The sequence below is a fragment of the Xenopus laevis genome, chromosome 2S (assembly GCF_017654675.1).
Source record: "Xenopus laevis strain J_2021 chromosome 2S, Xenopus_laevis_v10.1, whole genome shotgun sequence".
NCBI lineage: Eukaryota > Metazoa > Chordata > Amphibia > Anura > Pipidae > Xenopus > Xenopus laevis.
Window position 1 is genome coordinate 124,947,408 of NC_054374.1, and position 16,899 is coordinate 124,964,306.

Genomic DNA, 16,899 nt, shown 5'->3' on the forward strand with positions numbered 1-16,899 from the left:
ATTTGCCGCCGGCTAATTGTCGCTGACGCCCATTAAAGTCTTTTTTTTTGGACGCATGCTGCCATACAAGTCTATGGGCGTCATTTCCACGGCGAAACAAGGCGAAAAAATTCGCCCATCCCTATTACCAAGTCATACAGATCTGAAGTGTGTCGCCAAGGCATGCCCTGGCATTATACAGACTGGCTAATTGCTATATCAAGTTACTGAGCATGGAGCCACAGTGACACAGAAGACACTGTATTGCTGCAGTGCAGAAAACAGAAATATTACATGCTTTGGTACAACAAACTTTAAAACAAAGTTCCCTCTTCTTTCTGTAGGCCCATGCTTTATGTAGGTTTTATGCAGGTTTGAAAAAGGGTTTCACAAAGTGGAGTGGGCGCCAGCTATTCTACAACTCCATAAGCCACTTACATACAGGGCTGGTAAATTTTCTTGAAAATAAAAATCCAGCCACCCAACTTTGATCTTTGCCTCCCAGTTACATAAATGATCGTTTTTAAAGGTCAGGCCAGTAACAGCCCGAATAAGCAGCAGCCAAATATGAATTTCAATTGTTATATTGTACCTACAGAAAGCAAACACTAAAACATTTATCTGAAATTAGATCTCAAACACATGGCACAGAAATGATGTAGCTTTAAATTTAATCCCACCAGCGCTAAACAGTTATCCCTTTGTGACACTTTAGTGACTGAAAGACATAGTCAGTGATGATGAATGAACAGAAATATATCGGACAGGTGAAACAAGGTAGATAAAAAGTCTTAGGTCAAAGGCAACCACTGTTTATTTATATGTGTTTTAAAGAATTACTCCCCTCCCTGTCCCTATATCAAAGGGTTACCTTTAGCAACCAGACTATTGCACTACTGAAGTTTTACCTTCACATCGCGCTGAGCCGCCAATGCAGAGCTTTTCATAGGCTGGAGAATTATTAACATCTATACTCCAGCCTATCAGAGCTTTGCACTGCAGCCCAAACTCCAATGTAATGGAAATATTTATAAAGCCAGTCCTGGCACTGTAAGAAGATGGTACCTGTGGGAGGCACTGTTAAAAAAATAAAATAAAAGTTCTCATGATGCTGTATGCAGCTGTGTGATCAGATCCTGCAGGTCAGATAAAGTATGAATCACATAATTCTCTCATGTTGCCCAAGGGAAGCAGTGCCTAGATTTTAAAAAAAATACATTACCCTGAGAGAAAATGTTACAGGGCAACCCCTTTTGAAATAAAAAATAACAAAAGTGGTATGAAGGTAATACCCTTATTGGCTAACTAATATAATCATAGCAAGCTTTCAGAACATTTTAGTTCCTTTTTCAAACTAACAATGAAGCTGTGGTGTTCTCTGGTATACATACAACATTCAGCTCATGGGTCAAATGACCAACAAAAAGGAATATCAATCTGTGTGTAAGGTGTCAAAGTCATTTACAAGAGGATCTGCAAGAGACAAGCAGATAAGGTACAAGATAATGTGGGTCAAAAAGGCTGAGAAATGTTCTCAAAGCTTGCTATGATTATATTAGTTAGCCAATAAAGGTATCACCTTTATACTACTTTTTGTTTATTTTTTATTTCAAAAGGGTTGTCCTGTAACATTTTTACTGGCTAACAGTGTACAACAACTTTACCTGAGAGAAAACAGAATTCACATTTAACTGAGCAATACCCATTTCTCAAGCAATTGTTTAAAAAGTCTCAATGCGAAGTATGCAGAGGAATTACTAAAAAGTGTTGTTTGTCAGCAATGCTGGGGTCTACTTGTCACCAGCCCAAGATGTACTGGTAGATCCCAATCCTCTGTTAAAGGATATCCAACATTACACATATATTTGCCAGTCAATTAAGTTCCTTTTACTGCAAAAGGAACCTTACTTATCTGTGTATTGAAGTTTAAGCAGCTACTGTCACTCTGAAGAGACAATCGTATGCAAGCACTCTAATTAAACAGTGCCCTCAAGTGGCCAGATCATCCTGAAGAAGGCAGAATGCTTGCTTGCATCTGCAACTCAATAATTTCTGAACTAATCATATTTCAGAAACAGAGGTATCCTTTTAATAACTCACTAAATGTGAAAAAACATGGCTATTTTCAAAGCACTAGGTAAAGATCTCAAACAGTTCGTTTTCCTTTAAGTTCCAACAGACATATCAGTGTCAGAATCTGTACAGTTGTTTCATGGGCATGCTTACTACAGTATACAATGTGTGCACCCATAATACACTTTTGCACCACTATGTGCAATTATATTCAATTGTTTAAAAAAAAAAAAGCCTTCTTTTGAACTGCTAGAATCAAAGCAAATGCAATTTATTGGCTGATAACAATCCCTGACGTAAGTGCATATTTCACTTTGGAGAAGTTTTCCTGTTCCAGATCCTACTCTACCAGATCCTAAGTTTTACTGCTGCTGGAAATGGGAAACCTGATGCTTGTGGAGTGAAAGAGGCGAGCAAAACTGATTGAGATTGGATTAAAGCAGATAACCGACCCTCTATATAGGAGCCTAAAAAGAGCTTGCAGGCAGGTTACAGATAGGTTACAGAGAGGAGCATTTCAATGCATTGGAGGAGCATTTAAAAATAGCCACAGGTTTTCAGCAAGGGAAAACAATGCAGGAATGAGAAGTGCCAACCATGCCAATCACGTATACTTGCCCGAAACACTTGTAGCTGTGCAATTTGCCAGGTCACAGACTAACTGGTCAGTTGTACAGCTGTCAGCACATTATAGAGCTGTATGTCAATAGCAGCAGCACCTCTGCTTGTCAGCCCATCTACCTACCCCTACTGTGAGCCTATATACTCACCCCTACTGTCAGCCCATCTACTCACCCCTACTGTCAGCCCATCTACTCACCCCTACTGTCAGCCCATCTACTCACCCCTACTGTCAGCCCATCTACTCACCCCTACTGTCAGCCCATCTACTCACCCTACTGTCAGCCATCTACTCACCCTACTGTCAGCCCATCTACTCACCCCTACTGTCAGCCCATCTACTCACCCCTACTGTCAGCCCATCTTCTCACCCCTACTGTCAGCCCATCTACTCACCCCTACTGTCAGCCCATCTACTCACCCCTACTGTCAGCCCATCTACTCACCCCTACTGTCAGCCCATCTACTCACCCCTACTGTCAGCCCATCTACTCACCCCTACTGTTAGCCCATCTAATCAACCCTACTGTCAGCCCATCTACTCACCCCTACTGTCAGCCCATCTACTCACCCCTACTGTTAGCCCATCTAATCAACCCTACTGTCAGCCCATCTACTCACCCCTACTGTCAGCCCATCTACTCATCCCTACTGTCAGCCCATCTACTCACCCCTACTGTCAGCCCATCAACTCACCCCTACTGTCAGCCCATCTACTCACCCCTACTGTCAGCCCATCTTATTTATCTTGGTGATGAGAACACAAACATTAAAGGGCAGGCTGCTGACTTGTCAGGATGAGTGGCACAGTTACCCACTGTAATCTCCTCATCTGACCCTTTAGTCCTTAAAGGGATGAATGGGGTGTTTGTATATGGCACAATATAGGTAATGCCTATCCATACACACACACCTAGAGATCTATAGAAGATGAATGAGAACTGGAGAGCCCCCAGTGAATGAAGCAGAACAAGTGACATGGGAGCCCAAGGTGGCAGAGGAAGGACAGAACTTTTGATGGGCAGGAGGGCAGCTGGACACATACCTGTTACTACTTGCCAAGTAGGAGAGGAGACAGTAAGAGAGGGAATGAGCAGACACAGATCTCTCTCTCTCGTACCAAGGAAAGTTTGTCCCAATCCCCGCCCGGGTAAAAGAGATCGCAGGGAGAGGAGCAAAGAGGCTGCCGATGTGACAGCTGGAGCAGTAGCATCTGTGATGCTGGAGGTGAAATGGGAGGAGGAGGAGGAGCAGGCACCTTGTTACCCAGCTCCATCTGCAACTCCCAGACTGACCGGGGCGGGGGAGAAGCAAGGAGAGCCGGATAGTGGGATGCTGCTGCTGCTGCTGGCAGTCCTACCTGTGTGTGCCAGTCCCGTCTCTCCGAGCCTGAAGAAAAGGCGCTCGTCCCGGTCCCTGAGAGCTGGAAATACTGCAGACTGACGCCCCGTGGTGGGGAGCCTGGGAGCAGCCTGCTCACACAGAAACAACGGAGAAGCCAGAGCGCCGTTCGCCGGCTCAGGGAGACACGAGCAAGATCCAGTCATAAACAAAAGCAGCAAGGGGAGGAGGAGAAAAGCCTTGCCCGACTGGGAAACGGAAAAAGAAAGGCAGGAGCTGTACTTACAGGCAAAAGAGTCCGTCCTACACTGTCTCTCCCTGCAGAGAAGCAACTGTGGGGATCTAGTGCTCTCCTGTAGCCCTTTGCCTACCTCTCACTCACCATATACATGTACTTGTGCTGTTATCAAGCAATAAATATATATATGTTTATAAATTAAAAAATGTAGTGCCTGGTGGGCAACGATATGTATGGCAGCAGCTTCAGATTCTCTCAGTGCATTATATACCAGTTAAGACATGTTGTGAATCCATGCCTTGGATAAGAATCTCATGACACTGCGTGGCCCCTAAGAATTTCATGGCCGACACAGTGTGCCCCCTAAGCATGTCATGGCCGACACAGTGTGGCCCCTAAAAATTTCATGGCCGACAGTGTGGCCCATAAGAATTTCATGGCCGACACAGTGTGGCCCATTAGCATGTCATGGCCGACATAGTGTGGCCCCTAAGATTTCATGGCCAACACAGTGTGGCCCCTAAGAATTTCATGGCCGACACAGTGTGGCCCCTAAGAATTTCATGGCCGACACAGTGTGGCCCCTAAGAATTTCATGGCCGACCCAGTGTGGCCCCTAAGCATGTCATGGCCGACACAGTGTGGTCCCTAAAAATTTAATGGCCGACACAGCATGACCTCTTAGGATTTCATAACAGACACAGCGTGGACCCCTGAGTATTTCATGTTTGCGCATGCTCAAAAACTCATTTTTAATATATAAATATATATATATAGAGAGAGAGAGAGAGCACAAAGGCTTAAAGGTTTATGGCAAAAAGGACAGATTTATGGGGAAAGGGGGGAGTACCAGGGTTCCCTGTGTTATGGGGGTTTGTGAAACATGTCTGCCATATTGTATTACTGACATCAGGCTGGATCAGGGTTGCCAGGTCTAATTTTCAAAACCAGCCCAAAACTGGCCAAAAAGCACTTCAAAAGCAGCCAAAAAAGAGCACAATATGCACAGCGAAAAAAACTCTAACAAATATGATATGTGAAAATAAGCCTTTTGAGAATAGCGAATTTTCACTGTTTCACTGTTTATGAATGTGGTTGATATTGGGGGAATGCTCTATGCTGGATTAGTTTTTGGGTACATCTCTGTCCAGCTTATGAGGCATTCTTTTGGAGTGGGTTGGGGGTTCCTGCTAAAGTGATGGAGGAGTATTGTATTTGTTCTTGCCCCCACAATGACATATTCTATTGCTTGCTAGACCAGCTGGAGCTGTGAGGGGCAATACGGAAGGCAGGGGCAAGTTGGGTCACCCCTGCCCCTGGACCCACAACGACCCCCCCGCATTTCATATACTCGGATGTAAATAACAGTCATGTCTTACCCTCGGGCTGAATGGTCTTGCCCCACAGTTCAGCCATATCACAATAAGAGCGAAGACCATCTTCCTTTCCACCCAGTACTGGTGCATGGAGTCAATCATGGATGGAAGGGAGTGCATGTGAAGGTCACACTGAAACAGGGTTATGTGCGGTTCTAAAAAGAGAAAAAGGAATCTTGCTTATATAATATCTGAAGAGCTGAGGTTACAGAAATCAGGACTAGGAACCCTGAGGCTATAGCTGTTGAGTTGAAGGTCATCAAAAGCTGGAGGCCACAAGGTCAACCCTGCCCCTGGACCCATGACCCCCCCCCTGCTCAGTACCAAAGGTCACATGGACATGAGAGCTGAACAATAACTTTTGGCCAAAGATTATTAAGCCTGCCACCATGTCAAGGTAGACTCTTTAAGCAGGTTCCTAAGTGAGCCTAAACCCCACTTAGTAGTAGAATCATCCTGTGTTTCTGATGATGTGTAACTAAGAGCCAATTGGTTAAATCCATTGGTTAAAAAGTAGCCAGTCCTAATAAGGGCAATGGGCATTTTTTGCCCATGTGAAAATATGTGCTACTGTCAGGTGGCAATTCTTATGAAAATAGCTTCCCCTGTTGAGGTGTTAAGAAACATTGGTGGTCCAGGGCCCAAAGAGTCTTTATAGGAAGATGTGTTCATCTGTGTATTCACTCCTTCAAAAACCATCATAGAGGTGAGCAGTTACGTTGTATCTTGGTATGTGTTTATCCACAAACAGAGAAATAACCTGGTCTGACCATAGCCTAATGATCACAATTTTGAAGTTTGCTCAATTATGTTAATACAAATTATCAATAAAGGTTCACACCTTTGTTGCACCACCCTTTCCCACAATTTTAACTGTCTACATATAAAATTACTCAGTGAGACATATACCACTGACCTACATTTACTATTATTTCTTTATTAGTTTGTGTATGTTTTCATTTTTATTGCCCGGGTGCCATGCCATTTGCTAAGTGAGCCTATTTATCATACTGCGTATATATCTTAAGCAAATCTTATTTCTTATATTTCCAACTATATCTGATAACATTTTGCATGAAAATCATATTTGATCCCATTATGACATTGACAATCATGTTCAAGTTGCATGCAATTTTAAGTGAAACCATATTCTGTAGGAGACATAACACAGGTGTGCATGAGACCCATAAAAATTATAAAAATAAATGCAATAAAATAGGTTCCTGTTGTTAAGTAACAACTGCACAGATGAGCAGCTATAGTATGCTACTGGGAATCTGGTTTGTGCATGTGTGTCACATGGCAGGGGAATGCAAGAGATTGTATTAGAATTTGTTTCCATCCCTGAAGGGCCAGTAACTAATTTGATTTCCTTTGAAAGATCTTCAAATAAACTATACTAAAATAACAGATATATTTATATATTATGATGTTGATAGTGGCAACAGTCTGGTCACAATTAGATATATACCCCAAGTGTTCATACCTTTCTGTACCCGACCCCAGGCAAGTGTCTCTCATGACAGAAGGTATGATGTTTCTGACTCTATGTAAATTGCAGTAATGGCAGGGTCTTGTCTTCCATGCACAAATAATGAAGTAACTATACAGACATTCAATCAGGGGATACAGTCTATACAGCCAAAAGGCATATTTTCAGATATTTTTTTTTGACAGGTTCTTTCATATCTGCCTAAGCACCACTGTCACAGTCTCATTAATGAACCTAGAAATACATCAGAAGATTCTTGATTTTAGAGAAAATTGCTTAGGGGGTTAGCATAAGGAGAGTAAAGTCTTAAGTCATGAATACACATTTCTGGTGTTTGGACATAGTAACATAGTAACATAGTAAGTAAGGTTGAAAAAAGACACATGTCCATCGAGTTCAACTTTTTTTTTTTTTTTATTAACTACCTATCTGCCAGTTGATCCAGAGGAAGGCAAAAAAAAAACCCATCTGAAGCCTCTCCAATTTGCCTTAGAGGGGGAAAAATTCCTTCCTGACTCCAAAATGGCAATCGGACTAGTCCCTGGATCAACTTGGACTATGAGCTATTTCCCATAACCCTGTATTCCCTTACTTGCTAAAAAGCCATCCAACCCCTTCTTAAAGCTATCTAATGTATCAGCCTGTACAACTGATTCAGGGAGAGAATTCCACATCTTCACAGCTCTCACTGTAAAAAACCCCTTCCGAATATTTAGGCGGAACCTCTTTTCTTCTAATCGGAATGGGTGACCTCGTGTCAGCTGGAAAGACCTACTGGTAAATAAAGCATTAGAGAGATTGTTATATGATCCCCTTATATATTTATACATAGTCATCATATCACCCCTTAAGCGCCTCTTCTCCAGTGTGAACATCTCCAATTTGGCCAGTCTTTCCTCATAGCTAAGATTTTCAATACCTTTTACCAGCTTAGTTGCCCTTCTCTGTACCCTCTCTAATACAATAATGTCCTGTTTGAGTGATGGAGACCAAAACTGTACGGCATATTCTAGATGGGGCCTTACAAGTGCTCTATACAGTGGAAGAATGACCCCCTCCTCCCGTGACTCTATGCCCCTTTTAATACAGCTCAAGACCTTATTTGCCTTGATGCTGCTGACTGGCATTGTTTGCTACAGCCAAGTTTATCATCTACAAGGACTCCAAGGTCCTTTTCCATAATGGATTTGCCTAGTGCAGTCCCATTAAGGGTATAAGTGGCTTGGATATTTTTACATCCCAGGTGCATGACTTTACATTTATCAACATTGAATCTCATTTGCCACTTAGCTGCCCAGATTGCCAGTTTGTCAAGATCCTGTTGCAAGGATGCCACATCCTGGATGGAATTAATTGGGCTGGATAATTTTGTGTCATCTGCAAACACTGACACATTACTTACAATACCCTCCCCTAAGTCATTAATGAACAAGTTAAATAAAAGTGGACCCAATACTGAGCCCTGGGGGACCCCACTAAGAACCTTACTCCAAGTAGAGAATGTCCCATTAACAACCACCCTCTGTACCCGATCCTGTAGCCAGTTTCCTATCCACGTGCAAACGACTTCATTAAGCCCAACAGACTTTAGTTTAGAAAGCAGTCGTTTGTGGGGCACAGTATCAAACGCTTTGGCAAAATCCAAATAGATCACATCTACTGCCCCCCCACTATCCAGAATCTTACTTACCACATCATAAAATGCAATCAAATTCGTCTGACATGACCTATCCTTCATAAAGCCATGCTGATTGTTGCTCATAATGCCATTCATTAGGACAAAATTTTGAATGTGATCCCTTAACAAGCCTTCAAATAATTTGCCCACCACAGATGTCAAGTTTACTGGCCTATAATTGCCAGGCTGAGATCGTAATCCCTTTTTAAATATTGGAATAACATCAGCTTTTCTCCAATCCATAGGCACCATACCAGATGACAGTGAATCTGAGAAAATCAGAAATAAGGGCTGGTCTAAAACTGAACTAAGCTCTCTTAGAACCCGGGGGTGTATGCCATCAGGCCCTGGAGCCTTGTTTACATTAATTTGTATTAAAGCTTTTTGAATCATATCCTGAGTCAGCCACTGACTAGATTGAGCTGAACCATTCGTGCAGTTATTAAGTGAGCCTGTGAACCCAGACTCCTCTATTGTATACACTGAAGAAAAGAACTGATTTAACACATTTGCCTTATCTGTATCTGTTACAACCATACTGGTACCATTATTTAATGGAGCAACACTCTCAACCTGCATCTTTTTACTATTAATATATTTAAAAAACTTTTTAGGGTTAGTTTTCACCTCCACCGCAATTAACTCTTCATTTCTTTTCTTTTCCGGATTGCTGATTTACAACATTTATTACAGTGTTTATATTCATTAAATGCAGCTTCTGTCCCTACAGATTTGTAGTTTTTAAATGCCTTTCTCTTCTTTCCCATTAACATCTTTACCTCTGTATTAAGCCACACAGGATGATTCTTAGAGCTTCTACGTTTAGTCCTTAAGGGAATAAATTGAGAACAGTAATGATTTAATATCATTTTAAAGGACAACCATTTCTGTTCTGTGTTTTTAGCTGAAAACCTAATGCCCCAATCAATGCTCTGTAGGGCAGCCCTCAAGGCACTAAAATTAGCTTTTGCAAAATTCATGGTTTTTGTTGCCCCAGTATATTTTTGTTTTTTGCACCAGACATTAAAAGATATAACATTATGGTCACAATTACCCAGGGGTTCAATGACTTGCACATTTGCTATAAGTTCTGGGTCATTTGAGATCACTAAATCAAGAATAGCATTTTTTCTGGTAGGCTCCTCAACAACCTGTGCTAAAAAATTGTCGTGCAATAAGTTTATAAACTTGTCCCCATGGTGTAGCCAGTGCAACGTTGAGCTCAATTGCAATGTTTTTTTGCTACAATCCCAGCATTGATATAATCAACAGGGAGAGTTGCACCTGTTGAAATCATGGGTCATGGCAACAAAATTAATGTAATTGAACAGGCACTTTGACATGGTTCTGAGCTGGCAGTAGCTCATGTTTCTTTGTATCAATAGGTGAAGAAGTGCTTATTTATAAGAATTAGGGGCAGATTTATTAAAGGTCAAAGTTAATTTTCAAATTCAAAAACTTTTAAAAGTCAATACTACAGTTGCACACAAAAGGTAGAGCACTCCGCCAAAAAGAGTTTCGACAGAATATTGCTAGGCTGCTGCGCTGAGATCTATATTCTGTACAGAAAATGGTGGAAGGGACAGTGTGTGGTTGTTAATGGCATTGGCATAGCAACAAATGAAAAGATTGCTGGGAAGAATATCAAGCCCTGAGTAGATAAGAATGACTGGATAAAAAAACAGTGAATGGGCTGAGAAAACTGTTATGAGTGGTAGTAGTACAGTAGAATAACATAATCAAGGGAGAGCAAGAACTGTATATGTACTTTTAAATATATGTGGAGTGTGTGTAGAGGGAAGTCTTGGGGCCTCACATGCCTGTCAGATATTCCCAGTCATGCCCCAATGCACCCAAAGCCACCCTAGCCACATAAACCCTGCTCTCTTGGCATAAAGCCCACCTCTTTTGCAGCAGAAAGGAGTTACAGTATTTTGCACATCTCTTGGTATCCTGATGAAAGGTAAGGTTGTTCCCCCCCCGGGTGGGTGTTCCCCCCCAAAACCTTGAATGTTTGTGGGTCGGTGTTCCCCCCCAAAACGTTGAATGTTTGGTGGCTGAATAAAAGGGGATACTCCCCGACTGCATTAACCAGTGTGTGTGCGGATCCGTTTTCTATACACATTCGTTGCTAAGGGACCCGGCCGGGTCAACGGAAGAAACGCACCACCAGTTGCAGGATTGGTGAACTACAGGTGTGCAGTAGGAGAAATTACATTGTAACCAATGCACCCAAAGCCACCCTAGCCACATAAACCCTGCTCTCTTGGCATAAAGCCCACCTCTTTTGCAGCAGAAAGGAGTTACAGTATTTTGCACGTCTCACATAAGTGCCAGTGGATAATCCTAAATATAAAATTGGCATTTTTAAGTACTAAGGGCTGCCTCCTAGGATCCTACAATTCACGGTGCACACAAACAAACCATATATGTTAGGTCACATTAGCCAATTAGGCTAGGGCCACACAGGGGCCAAAATCAGCTAGCCAAAATCCATTGGGTGATTTCAGCCCTACTGTGGAAAAAAGCCTCCTCTCATTTCCGCATTAAATTGGCTCATACTGAACAGACTTTGGCAGATTTCAGCTCAAATTGCGAAGTTTGTTTGTGACGAGCCAATTTAATGCGGAAGAAAGAGGATGTTACTGCCTGCAGTAGGGCTGATATCAGACAGTGGATTTCAGCCCCTGTGTGGACCTAGCCTTAATTTAAGGGACAGATTTTTATCTTTTGCTTCCACACTTCTTCCTCTTACAGTTAGAGCTGCAGAATTTCCGGTCAGGTGATCTCTGATGCAGCACAGAGAATATCATAAAATGGGGGCTCAAGTGAAAAGATGTAAAAGGGCAATATATTCTTAAAAATATATTACAGTTTGTAAGATTCTTTAATATGTCACTTAATATGATGTAAACTATCTGTTGCTTAAGTAATCGTTTGGGGGGTATAGTTAGCCTTTGACGTAACAATTACAGCTGCAAATGTTATCATGTGTTATCATTGCTGCAGTGAGCTGCAAATCCTACTATAGCAATCTTTTTCTTTTTTTTTTTTACAGATAGAACCACATGTTGGGTGTAGCCAAGTAAGAAGGGTCTGGTCTATTAGCCACCATTATAGACAGTGTCAGTGCAACTTTCTACTACTACAATTTTTCACAACTTGTTCCCAACTCAGAACATGTAAAAATAATTAAAACTCAAATCTGAAAATCTTTATGATTTGTTTTACTTCAGCAATTTGTTTTTTTGGTAAGATTTATACAAAACAAGATTTGCCATTTATTTAATTGCTTCAGGCTGTCTCTGTCCCCTCCAAGTAGGACTGAAATAATTGATTCCTTCTCTATTACTGTTGCTATATTTATTCCATTGCAAAATAAAAATATGCCAGATTAATATTTGATTACAGAATGTTACTGGATGAAAGTATTGCAGAAACACCTTCTCAGTGTTTGACCAGTTTTTGGTTGGGTACTTGGAGTCAAAACTCATTCTATCATAGACAAGGAAACATGGATAGACAGATTCACTGGGGTGCCAATATGTTAAGCATCCCCCACTAATTCTAACTTATTTTAGGGAAAAAATGCACTGTCCCTGAAAAAAAATGAGCTGAATTCTACACCAGCATATAGTTACATAGTTACTTTTCGTCTCAAACATTCTTTGTGCTAGTTACACATACATATGTACAGTAAGGTAAATTAGATTTTACTGTGCAAGCTCATGAAGATGATACCTGGATATAGAGGAAGATGTCAGCGCTGCATTTTGTTCATTTTTTACTCAGGACAGTGTATTTTCTTCCTAATAGAAGCTCAGGATCGTGGAAAAACACTGCAGCAATTTAATTTATTGAGGGAACCTAACATTTTTTGTTGAATTTCTGAGTTGTCATTTAACATGAAAGTAATGTAACGAATGAACCAGAAGAAAAGTGGAGTCATCTGGGTTTACTAGCACAGCAATGGAATAACTGAGTGAGTCTGTTGAGAGAAATATGTGTGAGGGTCAGTGGCATAACTAAGATGGACCAGGTCCCTAAGAAAAAAAAATCTCAGTTGTCTCACACTCCTCCTGCCTGTTTATTCACCCGCTTGTCAGCACACCCACCACAAATAAGCAAAATTAAAGCAGCAGAGGGAGCTGGTGAGGGACACTACGTTGTATTCTACACCACTAGCAAAAGCATTTGCTCCACATGAGCACCTTGTCTATTGTTATTTTATTGTTATGTTAATCATCTGATGATCATATTCTCTTGTTGACACAGACTGGAAGGGATAATAGTTTCAAACTAGTTAATTGAAAGAGGCATCTTTGCATTTTACAATGTTTGTAGGGTTTTCAAAGTGTCAGGTATAAGTGCATTATGGTCTGTCTTTTCTACAACTCTCTGAAGAACGTATGGCTTTGAATCAAGATTTAACAAGATAGTTTTGACTCCTGCCTTCTTAAAGGGGTTGTTCTTCTTTGAGATAACTTTTAATATGATGTAGACTAGAGAGTGATATCCTAAGACAATTTGCAATTGGTTTTAATTTTTTATTATTTGTGGTTTTTGAGTTATTAAGCTTTTTATTCAGTAGCTCTTCAATTTGCATCTTAACCAATCTGGTAACTAGGGTCCAAATAATCCTAGCAACCATGCATTGATTCGAATAAGAGACTGGAATATAAATAGGAGAGGGCCTGAATAGAAGAATAATTTAAAAAAAAGTAACAATAGCAATACATTTTTAGCCTTACAGAACATTTGTTTTTTAGAAGGGAGTCAGCGACGCCCATTTGAAAGCAAATAGTCAGAAGAAAAAGGCAAATAACTATAAAACTATAAAAAATAAATAATGAAAACCAATTGAAAAATTGAAAAGTTGCTTAGAATTGGCCATTCTATAACATAATTAAAGTTACCTTAAAGGTGAACCACCCCTTCTATCCAAAGCCAGGCCATGTGTGCAGACCACGTACAAATCTCAACTGCTATGGCAATTATACACAAGTGGTGGATTTTTCTGACAATGACCATCTAGAAATCAATCTTAGAGCAGTATTGAAGAGCACATTAGTTTGCAGTCTTTTCTATCAGAGAATTATTGCTTAATTATATAAAGTTATTTATATTCTAAAAAAAAATGCGAAAAAGGCCCAATGAGCCTTTTTCTTAATTGCAAAGCTACATTCAGTACAGGAGTGTGCAAATATGCACGCAATCTATCTTTTGGTGCATGCCGCAATATTATAGACCCCAATGTCTGCTTTCTGGATTTAGCAGGTAGCAGAATTGTCATAATCAAGATTTATTTTCAGTAAGACACAACTACAGCCCTGTCTCCCAGCAGCGCACATTCCGCCAAAGCGACCCCCCCAGCGATCAACCGGACTTCTTTGCAAAGTTGATGGTGACAGAGAATTGCCAAACGGATTACTATGTGCATTGTCCCACTACCATGTGCAGAGGGTGCTGTGTGATATTGCCATCACTGTTAATCTTTCATATAACCAACAGAGGGCGCTGTGTGATATTGCAGTCTCTCCCCAAGCGAACTGTTGGTATAGGAATGATTAAAAGTGACTGCAATCTGCCCACTGACTCGAGTATAAGCCGAGGTAGACTTTTTCAGCACATTTTGGATGCTGAAAAACTCGCCTTATACTCGAGTATATACGGTATATTAATATAGATTGTATTTATCGTCACTTCCACTAGAATAAATAGCTGTCTACTGATGTCTGCTCAGAATGTATATGCGATAACCTGCCTGGAGTTGAACCGAGACCTGTATTACCACTGCTCTATGCGAGCAAACAGCTAAGGCCCTGGTTCACTCCTATGGCCATGCTTGGTAATTGCTAGTAAGCATGGCTTGTTTCCCTTGTTTCCAATCTGGCCGCAGGTGATTTGTGTAAACCATTATACTGGATCTAAAACCCCTTACTCTGCTCTAACTCATTGCCCAAATTAGGTCTATGTTCCATAATTCTGTTGTTTTTAAAGAATCTCTGGTACACTTATTAGTATGTTTTCTCAATATATTATAAATACATGCTTTGCCATTATGCAGAGATGCACACTGGAAGTCAAGAACCCTTTTTTTCCCTGCATCTACAAAAAGAAGTCAAACTGAGTTCCACTGGGATAACAGGCCCTGCTCTTATTAAGGTTTTCCGAATATATTAGATTTTTCTAAAAACATTTCATGAATTTGAATCTGTTACATGTAAATTCATTTTTCATTATATATGCCTTTAAAATAAAAATTACGGCATGCGCTCTTGCTTGCTGGAGAAGTGGGTACTGAAAACAGATTACAAGTGAATTTACAAAAGTAGTGGCAAGAATTCTATATAAGCCTTTTTACTGAAGCATGAGATGAATATAAGTAAAAACCAGTCAAATGCAGAATAAACTATGTTAATATTTTGACTCAGGTTGCTTTCTTCTAGGGAAACACAATTTAACATGTAGAAAGAACTGTAAAATGCTTAGTGAAAGAAAAGTGAATTCACTGAATTGAAAAGATTACAGCAATAATTTATTTGAATAAAGTAATAATTATTAATCATCCCCCAGTCAGCTGAAATCTGAAAACAAAATAGTATTAACAGTTTTAAAGTGTAATATCTTCCTTCAACTTCAAATATAGTATTACCGTATGCAGAAATATTTTAGAACAGAATTGTTATTTTTTAATAGCACTGTCAAGGGGGCCCGGCTCTTTCGAAAGTGCAGCACTGGCGTGCCCCCCTTCGGGCCCGGTACCAGTGTCGGACTGGCACGGTGGGACAACGGGAAAAAACCCAGTGGGCCCCAACCCCTCATGGGCCCCCGCTGGGCCAGACCCCCTCTCCCGATGCTCAGGGTTTTTTTGGTTTTTTTTAAAAAAAAAGGATTTTCAGCAGCGTGCAGCACTATGGGGCAAATTCACTAAGTGCCGAAGCGCCGAACGCTAGCGTTAATTCGCTAGCGTTTGGCATTTTCGTTACTGCGCAAATTCACTAACGAACGCTGGCGTAGATTTGCTAATGTTACTTCGCACCCTTACGCCTTGCAAATTTTCGCTACGGACGTAACTACGCAAATTCACTAACGCGCGCAGTGTACTGAGCGCTACCTTTTACGCTAGACTTCCTTCGCCACCTCAGACCAGGCAAAGCACAATAGAGTAGATAGGGATTGTTTCAAAAAAAGTCAAAAATTTTTCTAAGTCCCAAAACACGCTGGCGTGTTTTCTACATTATGGGTGATAGGCTGAAAAAGATCGAAAAATTTTTTGGGGCTCCCCTCCTTCCCCCCTACATTTCCTGACTCATGGCAACTTACCTATACAGTGGGCACATGTGTAGGGCAAAATAAAAATTTTATTTGATGTTTTGAAGGTTTTCTAGGCATTTGTAGTGCTGATACGTATTCCTCCATTGAAATTTGAATTTGGCGCCGTATGAAATTAACCTTCGCTAGCGTAACTTCGCTTCACTTAGCGAATCAACGCTAGCGCAACTTCGCAATCGTACGCTACCCCTGTGCGCAACTTCGGATTTTAGTGAATTTGCGGAGCGCTGGCGAAACTACGCCTGGCGAAGTGCGGCGAAGCGCGGCGAAGTTTTAAAATCTTAGTGAATTTGCCCCTATGTGTGCATGCACGTCGAGTGCGCATGCGCGCTAAGGGGTGCCTTGTGCGCATGCGTACCTTCATGCACGGCAGTCCCGGGAGGGGGATGGGAAAGCGGGGGGTTGGAAGGGGCCCTAGTCAGCTGTCCCAGTGGGCCCCCGGCCCCCTAGTCCAACCCTGCCAGGGACACCTGTACCCAGGCCCGGATTTGCAGCAAGGCCGCATAGGCCCGGGCCTAGGGCGGCAAAAAAATAGGGGCGGCATGCCTCCCAGCCGCATTATGGGGACGCGTGCGTCCCCATTCATTTACAGCAGCTGCGCCAGCGTTTTTTCGCCGGCGCGCTGGGAAGGGGAGGTGAGGTGGGCGCTAGGACCTAGGGGCGCTTTGTCTTCTGTTTGGTTACTCTGACGTACCCTTGGAACTCTCTCCCTTGGTTCTCCAAATAAGAGTAATAAATGTGTGTGTGGATATATCTTTGTTGCTCA

At 41.5% G+C, this 16,899-nt stretch overlaps 1 long non-coding RNA gene across 1 annotated transcript in view; it reads right to left on the bottom strand.

Moving 5' to 3' along the window:
* Positions 1 to 4,294, bottom strand: part of LOC108709789 — a 90,300-nt gene extending 86,006 nt beyond the window's left edge. The window contains exon 1 of the long non-coding RNA XR_005965894.1: positions 4,034 to 4,294. This is a non-coding gene — a long non-coding RNA (uncharacterized LOC108709789). The remainder of the gene's footprint in view (positions 1 to 4,033) is intronic.
* Positions 4,295 to 16,899: the final 12,605 nt, after the last annotated feature.